The sequence below is a fragment of the Schistocerca cancellata genome, chromosome 1, assembly GCF_023864275.1.
Source record: "Schistocerca cancellata isolate TAMUIC-IGC-003103 chromosome 1, iqSchCanc2.1, whole genome shotgun sequence".
Taxonomy (NCBI): Eukaryota; Metazoa; Arthropoda; class Insecta; order Orthoptera; family Acrididae; genus Schistocerca; species Schistocerca cancellata.
The window spans coordinates 803,060,966-803,079,711 of NC_064626.1; positions in this window are offsets into that span (position 1 = coordinate 803,060,966).

Below are 18,746 nucleotides of genomic sequence, written 5' to 3' on the forward strand. Positions count from 1 at the left end.
TAAAGTATCTGGGAGTACGCGTGCGGAACAATTTGAAGTGGAATGATCATATAAAATTAATTGTTGGTGAGGCGGGTGCCAGGTTGAGATTCATTGGGAGAGTCCTTAGAAAATGTAGTCCTTCAACAAAGGAGGTGGCTTACAAAACACTCGTTCGACCTATATTTGAGTATTGCTCATCAGTGTGGGATCCGTACCAGGTCAGGTTGACAGAGGAGATAGAGAAGATCCAAAGAAGAGCGGCACATTTTGTCACAGGCTTATTTGGTAAGCGTGGTAGCGTTATGGAGATGTTTAGCAAACTCAAGCGGCAGACTCTTCAAGAGAGGTGCTCTGCATCGAGGTATAGCTTGCTGTCCAGGTTTTGAGAGGGTGCGTTTCTGGATGAGGTATCGAATATATTGCTTCCCCCTACTTACACCTCCCGAGGAGATCACGAATGTAAAATTAGAGAGATTCGAGCTCGCACGGAGGCTTTCTGGCAGTCGTTCTTCCCACGAACCATACGCAACTGGAACAGGAAAGGGAGGTAATGACAGTGGCACATAAAGTGCCCTCCGCCACAGACTGTTGGGTGGCTTGCGGAGCACAAATGTAGGTGTAGATGTAGATGTATTTGCTGCATCTGGAACTGAAACATCTGCATTAGCTGTGTTCAATCTAATGCTTGCAGCTGTGGCACCTGAGCATGGGGTGGGATAGGTGGGGTGGGCATTTTAGAAGAAACTAATACAAGAAACAGACAAGGCAAGAAAGAAAAATAAGTGCAAAAGTAAAGAAAATTTCTACAATACCCACCTGAAAACACTGACTAACAAAAGCGACTGTTAAAGCAAGTAAATGTCCCTGCAAAGAAAACACAAGAGAGAATTAAGGCACCATCAAAACGTTACAGAAAAGTCCATGGCCGCCAGGCACTGGAACCTTCTGGTAACTCATTGCCAATGTGGGGGCCTGTCCACTCGTCTCATATAGGGTGCCTAGGAAGCTGTTTTCTGGGATAACTAGACAACATACAAGCAAATCATATTAATGGAGTATATTACATTAATTGAAATGACAATACTTAACTTTTGTTTCTACATGATGGGTCGCAAGCAATTGTCAACATGCAAATAATCAATATCCATTGATATATACAATTTCCATGCTCCCTAATCACACAGGTTCATAAGTCACTGCTCTCATTAATAACACTGCGGCTCTTCTAGTCCTCTCTTCTCGTCCGGGTCTACTAGTGTGGCTGAGGCTAGGTGGCGTGTCACTTTTATTCTCTTTGTGCAGATGTGGCTCCTGTTGTGGTGATGTTCTAGTCAGCATGCTATTGGCTTACATCATCTCACAGTCCTCTCTGCTGTATTGTTCTTGATCTTCATGCTGGCACTTGTCGTTACGCCAGAACAGAAAGATAGATTTCACCTATAAGAACATTGAAGGGCCTTTTTGAGAAAATAGCTGTATAAATACAGGATGGCCAATGAAGGAGTCCCATATGCTTTCTCCAAATTCTTTTTTGGCTTCCTTTACTGCCTGCTTAATGTATAGACCGAGTGTGATCAGGGATAGGCTACTCCCTCATCTATCACTGCTTCCCTTTTATGCCCTTTGACTCATAACTGCTGTCTGTTGTCTGTACAAGTTGTGTATAACCTTTTGCTTTCTATATTTCATCCTTGCTAAAGAGGGTATTCTAGTCAACATTGTTGAAAGCTTTCTTTAAGTCTATAAATGCTGTAAATGTATATTTGCCTTTGCTGAACCTATCTTCTCAGAAAAGCTGTATGTCCAGTAATGCTTTGCATGTTCTTACATATCTCCAGATTTTCCCCAAGGATGGCTTCTACCAGGTTTCTCACTATTCTGTGAATAATCCATGACAATATTTTGCAACCATGACTTATTAAATTGATAGTTAAATAATATTTGCATCTGTCAGCACCTGCTTTCTTTCAAACTGTATTTATTACACTCTTCTTGAAGTCCAAGGGTACTTTTCAAGTCTTGTGTATCTTGCTTATCAGGTGGAAGAGTTTTGTCATGGCTGGCTCTCCCAAGGATATCAGCAGTTCTGAGGGGAACATCGTCTACTCCATGGAACATATTTCAGATTAGGTCTTTCAGTCTCTGTCAAATTATTCTTGCACTATCATATCTTCCATCTCATCTTCAACTTACCTGCCTTCTGTTTGCTATAATATTGCCTTCAAGTTCATTTCCCTAGTATAGCCCCTCTATGCATTCCTTCTATAATTCAGCTTCCCTTCTTTGCTTGGTACTGGTTCTCCATCTGACCTGTTGACACAGGGTGTCCTGTGAAGGATCCCATGACTTCAAAATTAAATATGTGTAAAACTAAGAGCAACAGATGAGTGCAACAAAAGGTATGTTCATTGTGAAACATTTAAGAATTTCATATTGAAGTTTCGAAATAGTTTGAAAAGTTGCTAACAGATGGCACTGTAATCACAATATTTAGTGCATATAAATGTTGTGAAGCAGCTCAGAGTAATCATTCCCACCACTGAAATGTGAAAGGAGATTGGTATACTGAAGGAAGAGGTTAAAATCATGTATTCCATTGAACAACGTGTTTATCTCATACTGGAATACACAGGTCAGAACACAGCCCTATGGCAAGAAGGTACACTATTCAAACATGCTTTGATGTTCCAAAAGGGCTTGATGCAGAAACCATTCACAACTCTTCACCAGTTTCCAACAGGAAAGCAGCATGGCTGAAGATCTAGGGGGAATGTTTGCCCCAGTCAAACCATAGTTACTTCTGAAAATGTCACCATTGTTTCTGGAATTATTCAGAAAAATCCAAGGGTATCTGACTGAAGTAGTGTAGAGGTGAGCAGTTTGAAGTATTCCAGCATGCAGAAAATATTTCCATTCAAAATCCAAAGCCACCACACCGTACCTGTATTAGCTGTGTGACAGTGGGTTGACATTGCAAACCAGATTCTCGCAATGATTTATAATGAAGGATTCAGTGTTGGTTGCGTCAGTTTCATAGGTGAAGCAAAATTTCTCTTGAATGGATTCATTAATAAACAAAATTGACAATTTTGAAGTTCCAAAAATCCTCATTTACCTGAAGTGAAATCACTGTGTTCTCCCAAAGTTACTGCTTGGACTGTGATATGCAGCAGTGACATCATTAGCCCTTTTTCATTCAAGAAACAAGACTACTTTTTGTGAGACACATTGAAAGACACTTTCTACTGGATCCATCCCACTACACTGTATGGGCTTGAACTGGCAATCTTTATGACATCTGAATCCAGTTCCTTTGAGACATCACAGAACTTGATGGGAAATTTCATTGATTGTTTTTGCCCCCTCCGTATTGCAAGAGCTGGACATTTTGGAAAGATAGTAATATGTTTGCAAATACTGCTTGCAGGGGACAAGTTTAATTATGCATCTATTATGCAACTTGTACTATGCAAGTTGCTTGGCATACAGCACTTGACTAAAAGAAAGGATTGCTTGATACTACAAATTCTGAGACATTAAGGGAGCGTCAGTTTAGTATTAGAGGGAAGTATGGGGGGGTCAAAATTATGGAGGGAACCAAGAAACAAACAGACATCAGTTACAGTAGTTAATGAGAGAAGAAGAGGCTTGTGCCGAATAGCATAGCAAGGGGGCTGCAATAAACATCTACAGGCTCAAGATAGCAACAACAATAACAACAACAACAACAACGATGATGAATAATGTGCATCTACCACCAATAGTCTGAAATTTTTCACACAGATATGTTCATTGTTGTTGTTGTTGTTGTGGTCTTCAGTCCTGAGACTGGTTTGATGCAGCTCTCCACGCTACTCTATCCTGTGCAAGCTTCTTCATCTCCCAGTAACTACTGCAACCTACATCCTTCTGAATCTGCTTAGTATATTGATCTCTTGGTCTCCCTCTATGATTTTTACCCTCCACGCTGCCCTCCAATACTAAATTGGTGATCCCTTGATGCCTCAGAACATGTCCTACCAACCGATCCCTTCTTCTAGTCAAGTTGTGCTACAAACTCCTCTTCTCCACAATTCTATTCAATACCTCCTCATTAGTTATGTGATCTACCCATCTAATCTTCAGCATCCTTCTGCAGCATCACATTTTGAAAGCTTCTACTCTCTTCTTGTCCAAACTATTTATCGTCCATGTTTCACTTCCATACATGGCTACACTCCATACAAATACTTTCAGAAACGATTTCCTGACACTTAAATCTATACTCGATGTTAACAAATTTCTCTTCTTCAGAAACGCTTTCCTTGCCAATGCCAGTCTACATTTTATATCCTCTCTACTTTGACCATCATCAGTTATTTTGCTCCCCAAATAGCAGAACTCATTTACTACTTTAAGGGTCTCATTTCCTAATCTAATTCCCTCAGCCTCATCCGACTTAATTTGACTACATTCCATTATACTTGTTTTGCTTTTGTTGATGTTCAACTTATACCCTCCTTTCAAGACACTGTCCATTCCGTTCAACTGCTCTTCCAAGTCCTTTGCTGTCTCTGATAGAATTACAATGTCATCGGCGAACCTCAAAGTTTTTATTCTTCTCCATGGATTTTAATACCTACTCTCAACTTTTCTTTTGTTTCCTTTATTGCTTGCTCAATATACAGATTGAATAGCACTGGGGAGAGGCTACAACCCTGTCTCACTCCCTTCCCAACCATTGCTTCCCTTTCATGTCCCTCGACTCTTATAACTGCCATCTGCATTGTAAATAGCATTTCAGTCCCTGTATTTTACCCCTGCCACTTTCAGAATTTGAAAGAGAGTATTCCAATCAACATTGTCAATTGCTTTCTCGAAGTCTACAAATGCTAGAAACGTAGGTTTGCCTTTCCTTAATCTTTCTTCTAAGATAAGTCGTAGGGTCAGTATTGCCTCACGTGTTCCAACATTTCTATGGAATCCAAACTGATCAGCTTTTACCAGTTTTTCCATTTTCCATTCATCTGTACAGAATTCGCATTAATATTTTACAGCTGTGACTTATTAAACTGATAGTTCGGTAATTTTCACATCTGTCAACACCTGCTTTCTTTGGAATTGGAATTATTATATTCTTCTTGAAGTTTGAGGGTATTTCGCCTGTCTCATACATCTTGCTCAACAGGTGGTAGAGTTTTGTCAGGACTGGCTCTCCCAAGGCTGTCAGTAGTTCTAATGGAATGTTGTCTACTCCCGGGGCCTTGTTTCGACTTAGGTCTTTCAGTGCTCTGTCAAACTCTTCACGCAGTATCGTATCTCCCATTTCATCTTCATCTACATCCTCTTCCATTTCCATAATACTGTCCTCAAGAACATCGCCCCTGTATAGACCCTCTATATACTCCTTCCACCTTTCTGCTTTCCCTTCTTTGCTTAGAACTGGGTTTCCATCTGAGCTCTCGATATTCATGCAAGTGTTTCTCCTTTCTCCAAAGTTCTCTTTAATTTTCCTGTAGGTAGTATCTATCTTACCCCTACTGAGATAACCCTCTACATCCTTACATTTGTCCTCTAGCCATCCCTGCTTAGCCATTTTGCACTTCCTGTCGATCTCATTTTTGAGAGGTTTGTATTCCTTTTTACCTACTTCACCTACTGCATTTTTGTATTTTCTCCTTTCATCAATTAAATTCAGTATCTCTTCTGTTACCCAAGGCTTTCTACTAGCCCTCGTCTTTTTACCTACTTGATCCTCTGCTGCCTTCACTATTTCATTCCTCAAAGCTACCCATTCTTCTTCTTCTACTGTATTTCTTTCCCCCATTCCTGTCAGTTGTTCCCTTATGCTCTCCCTGAAACTCTGTACCACCTCTGGTTTAGTCAGTTTATCCAGGCCCCATCTCGTTAAATTCCCACCTTTTTGAAGTTTCTTCAGTTTTAATCTACAGTTTATAACCAATAGATTGTGGTCAGAGTGCAAATCTGCCCCTGGAAATGTCTTACAATTTAAAACCTGGTTCCTAAATCTCTGTCTTACCATTATACAATCAGTCTGAAACCTTCTAATATCTCCAGGGTTCTTCCATGTATACAGCCTTCTTTCATGATTCTTGAACCAATTGTTAACTATGATTAAGTTATGCTCTGTGCAAAATTGTACCCGGCGGCTTCCTCTTTCATTTCTTATCCCCAATCCATATTCACCTACTACATTTCCTTCTTTTCCTTTTCCTACTGTCGAATCCAGTCACCTATGACTATTAAATTTTCATCTCCCTCCACTAGCTGAATAATTTCTTTTATCTCATCATACATTTCATCAATTTCTTCATCATCTGCAGAGCTAGTTGGCATATAAACTTGTACTACTGTAGTAGGCATGGGCTTTGTGTCTATCTTGGCCACAATAATGAGTTCCCTATGCTGTTTGTAGTAGCTTACCCACACTCCTATTTTTTATTCATTATTAAACCTACTCCTGCATTACCCCTATTTGATTTTGTATTTATAACCTAGTATTCATCTGACCAAAAGTCTTGTTCCTCCTGCCACCGAACTTCACTAATTCCCACCATATCTAACTTTAACCTATCCATTTCCCTTTTTAAATTTTCTAACCTACCTGCCCAATTAAGGGATCTGACATTCCATGCTCTGATCCGTAAAACGCCAGTTTTCTTTCTCCTGATAACAACATCCTCTTGAGTAGTCCCCGCCTGGAGATCCAAATGGGGGACTATTTTACCTCCGGAATATTTTACCCAAGAGGACACCATCATCATTTAATCATACAGTAAAGCTGCATGTCCTCGGGAAAAATTATGGCTGTAGTTTCGCCTTGCTTTCAGCCGTTCGCAGTACCACAACAGCAAGGCCGTTTTGGTTAGTGTTACAGGGCCAGGTCAGTCAATCATCCAGATTATTCCCCCTGCAACTGCTGAAAATGCTGCTGCCCCTCTTCAGGAACCACACGTTTGTCTGGCCTCTCAGCAGATACCCCCCTGTTGTGGTTGCACCTACAATACGGCTATGTGTGTCGTTGAGGCACGCAAGCCTCCCCACCAATGGCAAGGTCCATGGTTCATGGGAGGGGGGGTATTTTCATAAGAAAACAAAATTTGTGACAAAAGTTGTATGAACGAAAACATATTTACCTTAATACACAGCTTTGAAGAAATAGATTCATTAGAAAGGAAGACAGAAATGTAGATTATGAAAATTTGTTTGACAACTGGGAGATATTCCAAATTAAATTAAGCAATGAGTTCAGTATCTTGGAAAATAAAGGTTATACAGATGTAAACAAAATGGGGAATTATTCAATGCAGATTCATGTGCAAACAACAAACTATGGTGCAGGTATGAAGATAGCAAAATAAAATCAAATTCAAGTGAAATTAGGCAGCTATTAACCCTGCTGTTCTTTTCAGAACTGTATGACCCAAATTGGTTATAAATTTTGTTTCTAATTACTTAAATACCTAGAAACTTTATGAAATTTGGCGACATTCTCTGAAAATGCATAATCAATATGATATAAAAATATTTTAGGTAGTTTGGTTGTAAACATTAATAGTTACATACTTAACATTTTGGTCATAATGATCCGACACATATATTTATGTTTCTGATATGCTTTATGGTAATGGTGAGTTTCATCAGTGCAAGGCATGAAATAATGGATATGTCAAACAGTGAGTGGCTGAATATTCTCGGCGAAACTGGGAAAGTCACTGGCACCAGAACACATTGCATCTAGGAAGCATTTCCCAAGAAAAGTAGATTCTCTGAATGTGGACAAATGCATCCAAAACCCCGAGTATGTGGCATGAATGTCATAATCAGTGACAACAAAGGAAGCTACTTAAGGTCCACACTGTAAGCTGTGTCCAGAATGGAATGATAATAAAACAAACACATTATGTAGAAAACATAATAAGCACTTTTGAAAAATTCATCACCTGCTTGTGTCCAAACTGCAATGAGTAAGAATAAAAGTCAGAAAATAAATGTTAATGCTTTTGAGCGTAATTACCTGTACTGAAAACCACTGTTTCATTCCCACCCCTCTCCTCTCTCTCCATTCTCACCTTCCCCCCTTTAGTTACATGAGTATATGTGTCCAAACTTCAATCACAAAAGTAAAAAATAATGATGTAATACTTTCTATGGACACTGATAACCTTGTCATTGAGCTGTTAATGGCCACATCTGGTACCAGTGGAAATGGGACTTCATTGCCTGTCACACGATTTGAGTGTGAGATCTCTGCTGGACTGAGGAAAAGGATGATGAGGATGTGTCCACAGATGGCTCCTGGTGACAACCTTTATTGAGCAACTGCAGTACAGCACTTGTGGGCACTCTGGGCAAGGTCTCCTTCCACTCATAATATTCTTGGTGGCAATGGACATGACTGTTGGACATCCATACGCACACCTGCTGCTGCTGTGTCTGAGGCTGCACTGGCATAGCTTGAATCTGCTGCCTTGACAGTGGTGTTCTAGCCTTGCACTGACTTGCTGCTGCAGCTGGAACGATGTGCCATGGGCATCTGTTGTGCTGGCAGCTGGGGGACATGGCAGCAGGACAGGTCAGAGCCCTGTCTCAGTGGACATCCCCAGTGGTGGCTGTCTGGCATCAGTGAGCCAGGGTCTCCAGCTCCTGCTCCCGTCATGGCGTTCATGACACCAGCATCCCAGGACAATGGTAACAGTGCATTACCACAAAGCACCCCAAGTGATGACTTCCATGACATGCACCTGGTTGTTGATTGTGTCCAGTGGTAATTACGATGGTGGTGACACTCTGGCACCTCCTAGGCAGCAACCTGCCTTATAGTGGTAGCTATTATGATGACCCTCAACTGGTGGTGGTGCTCAGTGACACAGACTCTGCAACACTACAATGCCTCACAATGGATGATTTTGATGAGCTAGCTGCTAGTCCTTAAACACAGCTTTCTGCTGCTGTTGCCTGCTGTTCTTCTTTCCCAGTAGTTTGGTGGAATATTCTGGTGTTACTTGGCAGGCATCACTGACCCAGTTACCAACCTCAGTGTTGACACCCTGCCCCTCCCTCCTGCCCCTCCTCCACCCCATGCAGCGAGCTGCTTCTTGTCACAGCGTCTGCTGTGCGGCAAGCTGGCCATTGACACAGCATTCTCCTTCATGTTGCTGAACTCAGTGTTCTACTGACTCAATTACACCATGGTATCATAGCACTGAACAATGTGATCAAATGTAACACTCATATGACTTCTGGCTCCCAATATTCTTCACATTTTAACTAACTTTATTACTGCAAATATCCTACCTTTAACTAACTTAATCACTCTCATCTTTTGACCTTCTACACTCCCTCCTTCTACATAAAGAATGTGACCTCACATTCTGCCTCTACAGCTATTTACAACCAACTCTATGTACATGGTTCTGAACCCTATACCAATACTGGACTTGGACAATATTTACACAGTTCAGTTCCTTTGAGTCTATGGCTTGTCACTACTAATTACACTACAGTTCTCCCTCTTATACACAGTTGTTTCTTATGGTCCTTTGAGTACACTTATTCTGCTTGTTCAGTCATTACACTGCCTTGTCAGGGGCCTGCTGTTCTAATTAATTTGAACCTGCAGGCTGAAGGTTGGGAGGGGTGGAATTTGAACAGCTCTTCTCTTGAACAAGAAATACATTACCCTGATCAACACAAGGAATATACAAGTGGCTGTTGTTGATGAAGCAGTGACCACCAACTGCTGCTGCTGCTTACTTCAGTAGCTTTTCACATGCTCCAAGAGATGTTCCATGGTAACACAACCATGTTGGGTGGTAATCTTCTGATCCAGAGAAGTGAGCAGGTCCCCATCAATGAAATCATTAAGAAATGAAAGGTGTTTGGGGGTGGGGACAAAACCAAGGAAGGTAAGTTAGGTACATAAATTAAGGAATGGACCATAGTGATGGCTATGGTTCCTGTTATCATAGCTGCCATGCAAAAAGAAATTCCTACTGTCAGTCCTGCATCCTTGCTCTACGTCTTAGCATATACTGATGATCTGCCATATTATCATTCTTCCTTTGCTTCAGTTTTTCCTCTTTCTTCTCCTTGTCCATGTTTGTCTCCTCCCTTATACGGAAACTGAGAGCACATGTGTCAGTTTGTTTGAATCTTCCTTAAGTGGCTGAATTTGGCTTATGTGGACTATCGAAGGACATGTACAGAGCTGCAGTTTAACGTTAACCACTGACATCATCTCTATTACCTGGTAAGGGCTATTATACCATGACACAAACTGTTTTGTTTTCTCCTTCAGCATATAATAATTGGTTAACAAGACCCACTGACCCACACAGTACTTAGGTAACACTGCTTTCACATCATTTGCCCTTTCCTGTTTTTCAAAGGCCTTCGTATTCGTTTTTTGTACTTGTCTCAGGTAAGTTTCATTCTCCTAGCAAAACCCTTCACTGATGAGATGTCTCCTTGAGGTGGGGCTTTGAAAAACTCAAACAGGATACCAGCATCTTGCCCCTAAAAATTACTTCATTGGGGATAACCCTGTGCTCTGTTCAACATTTGAGTTGACTGCAGTGATGAAAAAGGTCAATAGGATATCCCAATTGTTATACTGGGAATATGTGCTAAAACTCAACATTTTTACAATTGTCCTGTGGGCTCATTCTGTGTGACCATTAGCTTGAGGATGCGGAGTGCTTGTTTGTAATTTTTTAATGCGCAACAGCCTGCATAGCTGCTGCATTAATTCTGACATAAATTTTGCACTTTGACCCATGATTATGGTTTCAGGTGTCCATCTACCTCCTGACTCAAAATAACTCCCAGTGTGAAATTGGTCAAATCATGAGAAGGAATAAACTATTTTTCAAAATCTGGATAGACCAAGATGAGGCTAGATGTCAACAGATCTTTTAACTTATCAAATGCCACCTCACACTCAACTGTCCAATGAAACTTCACTCCTTCCTGCAGCAATTGCATGAGAGGTCTTGCAATTTCTGCAAATTCTGGAACATACCTGTGGTAAAAATTTGTGAGCCCCAAATAAGATTGCAATTCCTTTATCTTGGTGGGTGTTGGAAAATTTTGAATGGCCTCAACTAGCTTTGGATCAGTACAGATTCCAACCTGCCCTATAATCTGACCCAAATATCAAACTTCTTGCAGTACAAAATGACGTTCCTTTAAACTCAACATTACCATGCTGTGCACAGATGATCAAACACTTCATGCTGCCACTTCAGAAATTCAGGAATATTATTTGAATACACAAATGTGCCATCCAGGTATACCATTCACTGTTTTGATTTTTATTCACATAACTAACTCACTATCCAACAACAATTGAAAGGTTGCTGGCGCATTTTTAACTCCAAAAAGCATACGGTGAAACTGGAAATGCCCAGCTGGCATTGAGAATGCAGTTTTTGGTCAGTCCTCCGGTGTTACTTCCAACTGGAGGAAACCCGTCTACAAATCCAGTGTTGTGAAGTACTGACACTGATCCAAGTTGTCCAATGTCTCTGGTATATTAGGCACAGGACAGCCATCTGGCAGCATTTTCTGGTCAAGGAACTGGTAATCACAACAGAAACAATATGCTTTGCCACCATCTGATCATTTTTTGCTTACAATTACAATGGAAGTGAACCGCAGAATACAACTAGATTCTGTGATGCCCCTCTAAGTAGCTGATCTATAAACTCTTTTATCATCAACTGTAAATACCTTGGAACTTGATACAGTCATTTGTAGATGGGTGCTTCACTTCTAGTAGGAAGTTGGTGCTGAACAATCAGTGTTGTGGGTAATGGACCCAATGGATTAAATAATTCCACGTACTGACTCAACATTTTCTCCATTAATGCTCTTCCTGTGCTTCCGGGTGTGGTACCTTACACCTTAGCACAGACTAGCCAACAGACCCTTCTAGCAGTGTGCAGTTTGCTGTAAAATCATGGTCTAGTTCATCTTCATCTAACACTTCTAAATTTGTAACTAGCACACCCTGCGAAAAACTTTACTTCCTCGGGACCAAAATTATCAGTACTGATAGGCACTACCCTCATGCTTCCTACCTCGTGAATGTAGGACATGCTACATTGTATAAAACAACTAACTGCATTTAACACTTTGTTATCTGCCAAAGGATCAATGATACACAACGAGTTCACTGGCAGGTCAGTACCAACATCAATCCAGACTATCTTTCCTGTACCTTTCAGTACACAGTCCTGCGAATTGACCTTAAGGGACTTTGTATGCAGTTTAATTGGTTTCCTTTGGCCATAGGGCATATCTTGCAACAGTGAAAGTATTCCAGCTACAGAGCCTAGCTGAAACAAAGTTCCATCCAGTTCTACCATATACCACTCCAGGTCAATTGTGGCGTGATGTGCAACCAGAAATCAGGACTGAGAATCACTTTGTACTTACCGATAACAATGGGAAGAACTTCTGCATCCACTTTGGAAGTTAACCTTCGCTATTTAGAACTTCAACATTCCAGCACTGAGTGGATTTACATGTCCTTCACCTATGGCACTTAACGTCCAGCTTGGTGCACTTAACCTGTTTGCCTCAGTCACTCACTTGCAACTGATACCTGAGAACCAGTATCCAACAACATTTTACATAATTTATCCCCCACATAGCCAGTCAGAAAGAAGTCTGCCACTGCTTTCTTTCATGCACTAACTCTTACTACGAGCAGGCATAGTGGACACCCCATCCACTGCACCATTTAACTGCTGCCTGTAACATCAACCCAGTAACTGAAACTTCTGTTGTTTCTGTTTCCTGTTACAACACTGCCAATCCAAGTGAACAAATTTTGTGCAATACCTGCAGTGTTGCTGTCTGCTGTCTCTTTCTACATAACCCTTTTGCCCACACTGAAAACGATTAATGTCCATACTAAGCACTGTCTGACATTCACATGGCCTAGCCAATGACTCAGTTTCCTCTAGCGATAGTGCAATATCCATTGCTTCACTCAAACACTTAGAAAATTCTAAGCAAACCTTTCTTGACTTTTCCAGTTTTAACCCCTTCAAAAAAGCATCAACAGCCCTCTGCTCTGCTTCCTGCAAAATTACCAAGTTAACCCTATCATCATCCATGAGCTCATAGATACCTACATTGATGTTATGAATACGGTCAGCATAACTTTCAATTGATTCATCCTGCTTAAGAAAAACTCTAGTAAGTTGTTCCTGACAATATCTTGCAGTGTTCTTCTTCTGATACCTCTCTATTAACCCTACCAAATGTTTTAGCCTCCCTCAGATTTGCATTACACATATTATGTACCCCAGCATCTCCCATTAACTTCAATCTAGAAACACTTAATAAGTGCTCCTTACTCTGTCCCTCAATTTGATGGCAGAAGCCAAATTATCAAAAAAGATAAAAACATCTTCCCCCTGTTTCCCTGTAAATGGGGTGACAATGCCACAGCAGTACCATCAAGAGCGAGTGGGTTGTGATGTGGCGGCTCCTCTCCATCGCTTAGAGGTTACTTTCCCTCTATCTGTAGTTTCTCTACCTGACCCCTAAGTTGCTTGTAACCTCAGCAGCTGAAAGTTCCTTTGCCATGACTATAATTTAATCAAGAAAAAAGTATACCCAAAAAAAAAGAAAGAAAAATGATCCAGACAAAACACAGGAAAAGGGACGACCCAACAGGATTGAAACCAAAATAACTGAAACTGGCACTTACTTTTTTGATGTGTGGTACACCATTGCTGTAGGTGATCCATACTGCTGACTCTTAACTCCAAGAGATCAATCCTCCATGATACTTCAGCAGTCTTACTGATGCCTGTGTTAATGGCTACCTCTGATACCAATGGAAACAGGCTGTGTTAACAGGCATGGGATTTCACTGCCTGTCACCAGATTTGAACATGGATTCTCTGCTGGGTGTGAGGAAGAGGATGGTGAAGGTGCATCCATGGATGATCCCTGATGACAGAATAACAACATTTATTGATCAACTGCAATACATTGGTTGTGGGACCTCTGGGTGAGGTTTGCTTCCATTTGTAATATTATCGGCAGTGACAGAGCTGACCAGCAGACATTCACATGTGCACCCACTGCTGCATCTGAAGCTGCACTGGCATAACTCAAATCTGCTGCCTTGACAGTGACGCTGTGGCCTTGACTGATTTACTGCTGCAGCTGGAACGACGCACCACGGGCCTCTGTTGTTCTGGCAGCTGGGGAATGTGGCAGAGGGACAGGTCAGTGCCCTGTCTCAGCAGACATCCCCGGCGGGGGCTGTCTGGTGTCGCTGGGCCAGGGTCACTGACTCCTGCCCCAGTCATGGGGTTCATGATGGCAGCGTCCCATGATGATGGCAACTGTGTTACCACAAAGTACCCCAAGTGATGACTTCCATGACAGGTGCCTGCCTGTTGATGGTGTCCAGTGGTAGTTATGGCATCAGCATCCTAAGTGACAATCTGCATTATGACAATGACTATTACAATGATTGCGTTGGCAGTGATGACTCTGAGCTTATGGTGGAGCTAAGTGACACAGGTTCTGCATCATTCCAGCACTGATGGATGATGTTGATGAGCTGGCTGCTGGTCCTGATATATGGCTTTCTGCCACTGATGTCTACTATTCTACTTCCCCAATAGTTTGGTGGAATATTCTGGTGTTGCTCAGCTGGCATAACTGACCAAATTACCACCCTTGATATTGACACCCTGGTGAGTGGTGAGCTGCTCCTTGCCACATCTTCTGCTGTGTGGTGAGCTGGGCGTTGACACAGTGTCCTCCTTCATGTTGCTGAACTCACTGAACTGTGCAACTGGTTGTAACACACATACAACTACTGGCTCCCAGTATTCTTTACATTTTAACTAATTTTATTACTGTAAAACCCCTACCTTTAATTAACTTAATCACTCTCATATTTTGACCCTCTACAGAGCGTCTCTAACACACAAACACACACACAATTATTTCTAAGAAGGATGTCTTATTGAATACTGTTATTTCAGAGTTGTCCATTATGAACATTAAAATAAGAAATTTACTTCAATAAATTTCTGTATATTATTATTATTATTATGAGAATTTTTTTAAAAAATACAGTTGTGAGTATTACTGATATTAATATTAATATTAAGGTTATATTTACTAGCTGTTACCTGCAGCTGTGCTTGCATAGTTTTTCTGTGATGGATAATGGTGAGTAAGTAAGCTACTGTACATGCAATAACATCAGCTGCCCTCACATGTCTGCCTGTTTGTTTAAGCTTAGCTCATGATGTGCACACCTTTGTCCCCCCTGCTAAGTTGTGCCAATGTGTGATGCATCAGCATGCTTAGTGTTGTTGCCAAGTAGTGCATACAGAAAGGCATGGGCAGGAGCACACATCTATGGAACATGCTGTTGAAATAGCTACACATTATGTAATGTGTAAACTATGAAATAAATGGTGTGGGAGTATGGATTAAACAAATTGAATATTGTATAAACATTGTATTCATTACTTTGGACCATATCACATAGAACATATCAACCAATAATAGCATATCCACAAATATGATAAAGATCAAATGACAAAGAGTAAATAGCTTTTTCAAAGAGTAAATATTCTTCCTTAATTTGCATAATAGTCTTCAAATCAATAAGTATCTTGTTGTAGACACTTTCTAAGGTAGTCTATGTCCTTCCTCAGGGTTTAAGCTATCTCCATAAAAAATTTCATTGAAATTGGTTCAGAGGACTAGCCATGAAAATGTAACAGATAGAGTTACTTTCACATTTATAAATATTAGTACGTATAAAATTTTCAGTTACAGTGTCTTTATTTTCTGCAGTATGATTTTGGTGAAATAATGCATATACAGTGCTCCAAGCTAGGCCAAGTTACCTCTGATGATCCAGTGAATGAGATTATTGTGTTCAAGTAGAAAGGCAATATCGTTTTAGTAAAACTTTAAATCACAATATCCTTTTTATCATGATCTGATTTTAATGAATGAAAGACTATATGGTGCCCCAAACTGTGCTCAAGTTAGCTGCTAAAACCCCACGAAAATTTGTCTAGTAGTTTTGGAGAAGTGTGGTCAAACAGACAGACACAATAGTTATATAGATTTATTATCAGTAGGCTACAGGTTATTTTCAACAAATATTGATATATAACATTGTCAATAACTGGATAAAAATGTGTGTTGGTAGGAGTTTTTTTGCTGTATGTATATTTAATGTTGGGTCATTTTGACCCAAAACATAAATTTCAAGCAAATGATAATAGGAATATGATAGGATATGCTGAATTAAACAGAATTATTTGTAAGTATCTGTGACAAGATGTCAAACACTACAATGAAAATTTGCTTACAGAAACAGTTAAAAGGAGTACAAGTATGACGAAAACAATAAACTCATATTAAATAGACATAAAATTTCATCAGTTAAATTGACAAATGGCACATTAAGTAACAAAAGAGAGATAACTGTATAAACATTACATGATTTCTTTAAATGTTTGCATAGCTCGAGAAAAGAATTAGACACACACATAATTATTGATGAAAATACAGTAATTACTCCACAGAATTAATGCCAGACAACTTTATTAATTTGGTTCATGTGATCTGAAATTATTAAGTGTATTATAGTTATTGGGCAAAATTATGTTAATGTTAACACTGGATAAATTATTGTTTACAATGCATTGCAACAGGTTTAAACAAGATTTTTTTCACAGAAAAGATCATTTGTTGCATTTAACCACCAGATTTACTGATACAGATATTTTTTTATATATAGTAAAAATAGTGAAACAGCAAATAAGACTTCGTAGTCTTAAAATACTGTGTGCTGAATTCAATAATCTATACACTTGTGAGGAACTTATTGAGCAGCTTGAAGGCCCCTGTGGAATGCTTCCTTTTGACAAAGTTATGTATTAGCATGTAACACACGAAGTTAACTGTTTTGCATTGTTTGTAATGCAAGATAGTGTCATGAGCTCCAGCTTTCTGAAAATGGATTTGCAAGAATCTCTAGTTTTGCTTTCATTAATGGTCCTCATGGCTCTTTTTCTGTGTTCTAGAAGTGCCAAGTGCTGCAGAATTATTGCAGAATATCACACTATATCTTAGATGTTCCTGTATGCATACATATTACATACCTTTTACTTTTTCTGGCCAGTACTTTCTTGTAACACACACAAGCAACCAGTAGTTATTTCAGTGTTTACCTAATCAATATGTTTGTTTCATTTTAGTCACAGGAATTTGAATTCAGTGTTAGTTTCTATCAGTTGGTTATTTACTGTTACAAGCAGTTGAGAGGGACTTGTGTTTTGTGTGTTGTGGAAGTTCATGGAAACAGCTTTTAGTGTTGATGGCTAGTCTGTTGTTTATATCATAGTTGTTGAGTTGATCAGTAGCAAACTTCATACTTATATGAAGCCATTACAGATATAATGAAAGATACCAAGAAACATTTATGTTTCAACAAAAATGATTAAAGCTCAAGAAAAATAAGAACATCTTATTTTAGTCAGTTGAAGGACCATGCTAAGTTTAGAAGTAGCACAATGATCAAGTTGTAAATATTGAATGAAATGACAGATAGAGCAATGAATATAAATTGCAATTTTGTCTGAAATTCAGAGACTTTAACAAAATCTCTACTTTTCTAAAACTGTTCTACTCAATCCTTGAAAACGTTTTTGGATCCTTAAACTGTGAAAACAAAAAAATATTGCATATTAATGGATCACATTTAACCTAGTTTGTTTTACTGACTACATCTTCAGTGGAACTTCAATTTTACATTCGCTGATTTTACATTTTCCGTAATTCCACACCATAAATTCTTAGCCCCTGTGAAAAACTCATAAGATCAAAGCTAAAAATGCCCTCATTTTACGTTTCTTCCTAGTAAGGTTTACTCGTTTCTACATTATTACTCAATGTCTTGCTTGATTTCTTCCCATTTTCTTCCTATTGATCTTCAGTGTGACTGAATGAGTTATAAGCAGCACAAAAGATAGATTGTCCACACCATGGGTTATGCTGGAATTAAGGGAATATTTTAGGCCATTGCAGAGAGGGGAGACATTGCTTTGGGTAGATGTTTGCAAATGGTATCCACACCAAATAGCCAGAAACATGTTTTGAGCTTAGTGCGTACATAGCTTGAAGTCTGCTCAATTAAACTGTCATTAGCTACAGAAGGAAAATACACACCTCCAAATGTTAGATTCTGATGTCTTTCACAGCACTTCACAGTTTTTGGTTTATTTCACAATGTTCATGAGTCACTGATTTTTCTGTGTGAACACGAAGGACAGATGTGTCTCAAAAATGCTTGTTGTGACGCATAATTTGTGGTTGTAGCATGTCAGAAAATAGCTTGACTACCTTTTACCCAGATATCAATTTCATTTTTTTGACAAGTTTTTACTTGTTGTTACACATCTGTGATATTTTAAGAGCTGATAAAATTCATTACTACAAATTACTTAGAAACATTATATTGTACATTTAATTTCCTTCACTTATACAGATTTTATACAATTATTTATTGGTGAGGTTTACAATTTCTAATCATATATGACAATTATGTGTGTTTTTGCTTGTATTTTGGGGGTTTTAACATTTTCCTTGATTTTGCATTTTCCTCAGTTGTTTGGTTTTTACGTCTGGGCTGCACGAAAATGTAAAACTGGTGTTTCTCTGTATTTGTCTACATGCACTTGATTACCCTGCAATTC